This window comes from Lipotes vexillifer, unplaced genomic scaffold (assembly GCF_000442215.2).
Source record: "Lipotes vexillifer unplaced genomic scaffold, Lipotes_vexillifer_v1.1 scaffold2194, whole genome shotgun sequence".
Lineage (NCBI taxonomy): Eukaryota > Metazoa > Chordata > Mammalia > Artiodactyla > Lipotidae > Lipotes > Lipotes vexillifer.
In genome coordinates this window covers 900,307-904,032 of record NW_006777784.1, presented here as the reverse complement: position 1 = coordinate 904,032, position 3,726 = coordinate 900,307, and the positions used below count along the sequence as shown (strand labels likewise).

At 45.6% G+C, this 3,726-nt stretch overlaps 1 pseudogene; it reads left to right on the top strand.

The window, feature by feature from the left end:
* Positions 1 to 2,336: 2,336 nt before the first annotated feature.
* On the top strand, positions 2,337 to 3,168 carry LOC103088969 (proteasome activator complex subunit 1 pseudogene; annotated as a pseudogene).
* The last annotated feature ends 558 nt before the right edge of the window (positions 3,169 to 3,726 follow it).

Genomic DNA, 3,726 nt, shown 5'->3' with positions numbered 1-3,726 from the left:
AGCAGGATGGGGATGCTGACTGCCAGCTTGTGGCCCCCATCCCTGCTCTCACCACCCCCGCCCCAGCTAAGCACCAATTCCTGGACCACAGGAAGCAGACCTCACACATCATGGTGGCTTTCTTGTCTCCACGCTCAGGCTAATCATGCCTGCACACTCTTCCTGTTTTCTCTGAAATGGCTCTTGTCTTCCATAATTATATATTTTTTAAGTACTTCCTGTGCCTTTGTTCTATTGGTTTGCTTAATTATAAAAAGAGGCTGCCTTTTTTAGATTGAGTTATATATTAGCCTGTTGTACTATCAAGTTACGTAACAGATATTATTTGAAACTTAACGGAAATATTGCACATCATCCCTGTCCCAAATTTCATGATATATCAAAAACTGTTGGCTCAGGTTAACTGATCCACAGTATAGTTAATCCATTCAAGACAAGGGCACTAATTTTTCCTTTAATTGCTCATGGTTTCATGAAAATGTCTTTTATTTTAGTGTCTGCCCTGCCAAACACGGGTATGTTATGCTACAGCCACTAAGGGAAGACACTGTAGAGAATATTTAATGACAATAGAAAAAGCTGTGGCCTTACGTCGTACACAAAATAAGAAAGTGTGTTAGAATCTCTATTACATTATGATCCCAAATGTGAAAAAAATTGGTAATCGTCTCTGGTGGGTAGGCATATGGATGATTTTTATTTTCTTCTGTATGTTTCTCTGGATTGGGGAGTTTTCTGTGATGAACAGAAATTTCCTTGTAACAAGGGGTAGAAAAGTTTTAAAAATCTTTGGCATTTTGGAAATTTAAGCTCTTCATTTCCTTGAATATCTAGAGAATGAGGAGCCCTTAATTCACAGAAAGACCAGATTCTGCTACTCTCCAGGGGTACTGGAAATCTCCACTGTAACTCTAGGTTTATGGCAGGTGGGAGGTCATCAGTATTAAAGGTTGTGAAGCTGGATTTGGGAAGAACGAGAGCATTTTAAACTAATAAGTCATCAACAAGCAGGAGAAGCCATATATATCTTCAACCCATGGGCCCAGAAGGGGTGTCATTTGGGGAGCTCATATATTCGGGTACATCTAGGAGATCAGCCCTCCAGGAACAATCACTGGGTCTTATCATGGAATATCATGCCTTCCGCGGTGACCCTATGTAACAGCACCTAGGGTTGCCCAAGGAAGGGCCGCACCAAACGATACAGCTGATCAGTGGACTAGGATGACGCAAGACTGAAGTGAAATAGACCATCCCATCACATCTGCCAGCTCGAGATGTTTTTAGAAATAACGTTTTCTAAAATGAAAAAAGAACATTTCCATGTGTCTACTCCATAAGCCAGGCATTTTACATACAGCTTTCTGTTTAATGTCTGTAGAATAAATCACATCTTCATTATACAGATGAGAACACTGAGACCCAGGGAGGTAATAGCCCAAGAGGCAGGAAGCAGCAAGAGTTATAACCCACACCTGGGTCTCCAGATCCCATCCAGTCCCACGCTTCCCCACGATCTGGCGCCCCAACAGCAACGAGATAAGTCGGCCGCACCCCCTTGATCGAGCCCATGTCTCCCAGCTTCAGTTTCTGCCTATAACATGAGGTGAGTGAGTTAAGTAGATTTTGAGGTCTCTTTAGCCCTTGCATTTTGTGCTTCTTGAATGATTTTACTCATATACTAGAGTGACAGCTTAACACAGTTTTTAATGAAACGCTACATTCCTTTTGGCATTAACTTCACATGGTCCCATGAGCAAAGCACAGCAAAGTAAAGACCGGTTATAGGTTCAGATGATAGAGGATTCCAGAAAGGCTAGGATTAGAATTGCATTTCCAGAGGCCTGTGCTCCCCTCCCTGAACAAGACCAAAATGTTGGTGAAGTTGAAACATTGCCTGTAGTTTGAAAGTGAGTTTCTGAGGAGTACATTTAATTATGCATTTATAGCACGCTGCCTCTCCCATTCCAAGTTTCACACGATATGTACCGTTTGGGATACACACGTTAACTTTTCATCATGTTGGAATTCTAATTTCCTCCAAGTCTTTGAAACAAGATTCCAAAATGGCAAATGGAATTCCTTCCATCTTTACTTCAATACTAAACTATGATTGAAATAAACGTGTCTGAGTCAAAAGACAGGCGGCGCCCCGGACACGGGCCTCTAGGCTCCTAGCCTCTCTCCGGTCTGCCCACCCCCCCACCCACCCCGCTCCTCCAGAACCCCAACTCCCCAGGAGGGCCATGCGGGAAGGAAAGCGAGTGCTGCTGTCACTTTCCCTTCCCAGTGCCCAGTCCTGACTCCGCGGGCGGCGCTAGACCCCCGCCCCGGCCATGGCCACGCTCAGGGTCCTGACCGAAGCCCAAGCCAAGGTGGCTGTGTTCCGTGAAGACGTATGTGCTAAGACAGAGACCCGCTCGGGAGCTATTTCCCCAAGAAGATTTCTGAGTTGGATGCATTTTTAAAGGAGCCAGCTCTCAATGAAGCCAACCTGAGCAAATCTGAAGGCCCCCTGGACATCCCAGGGCCTGATCCAGTCAAGGAGAAAGAAAAGGAGCAGCGGAAGAAACAGCAGGAGAAGGAATACAAGGAGGAAAAGAAGAAAGAGGAAGATGAAGACAGAGGTGCTCTTTGTGGCCCAGTGAACTGCAATGAGAAGGTCCTCCTGCAGCGCCTGAAGCCTGACAGCAAGGATGTCACCGAGAAGCTCAACCTGGTCACCACCTGGTTGCAGCTGCAGATACCTCGGATTGAGGATGGGAAAAATTTGGAGTGGCTGTCCAGGAGGAGGTGTTTGAGCTGATGACCACCCTCCACAGCAAGCCGGAAGGCTTCCACACTCAGACCTCCAAATATTTCTCTGAGCACTCTGATGCCATGACCAAAGCAGCTAAGCAGCCCCATGTGGGTGATTATCGGCGACGGGTGCACCAGCTGGATGAGGCAGAGTACTGGGATATCCGGCTGATGGTCGTGGAGATCCACGAGGCTTATACTGTGTTCTACGACATCATTCTGAAGAACTTTGAGAAGCTCGAGAAGCCCAGGGGAGAAACAAAGGGAATGATCTATTGGCCTCCTCTCATGTTCTGTGACGGGTCCAGCAGGGACCTTCCTGACGTCTACAGGGGACTCCAGGCTTTTCCCACCTTCTGTCTGTTGTGATTTCTCCCTCACCTTGCCTCCCAGGCACAATAAATCTAGTCATACTATGGCGCAACAAAAAAAAAAAAAAAAAAAAAAAAAAAAAAAAAAGAAAGAAAGAAAGGAAGAAACGTGTCCAAGTGCATTAGAACAAATATTTTCAGTACCTTGTAAAGGTCTGAGTTTGTAAGGTGACTGCAAATCAAAGCCGGTTAACAAACCCAGCACTTCAGACAACGAGCCACAGGGAGCTGCGGCAGGTCTTTTATTGTTCAGATTACACTTGGACTCAGGGTTGTCTGCTTGTAAAATCATTAACATCTAGGAAGAAGAGTACATTTTTTTTTAACATCTGTATTGGAGTGTAATTGCTTTACAATAGTGTGCGAGTTTCTGCTGTGTAACAAAGTGAATCAGCTATACGTATACATACATCCCCATATCCCCTCCCTCTTGAGCCTCCCTCCCACCCTCCCTATCCCCCCCCTCTAGGTGGACACAAAGCACTGAGCTGATCTCCCTGTGCTATGCGGCTGCTTCCCACTAGCCGTCTATTTTACATTTGGTAGTGTATATATG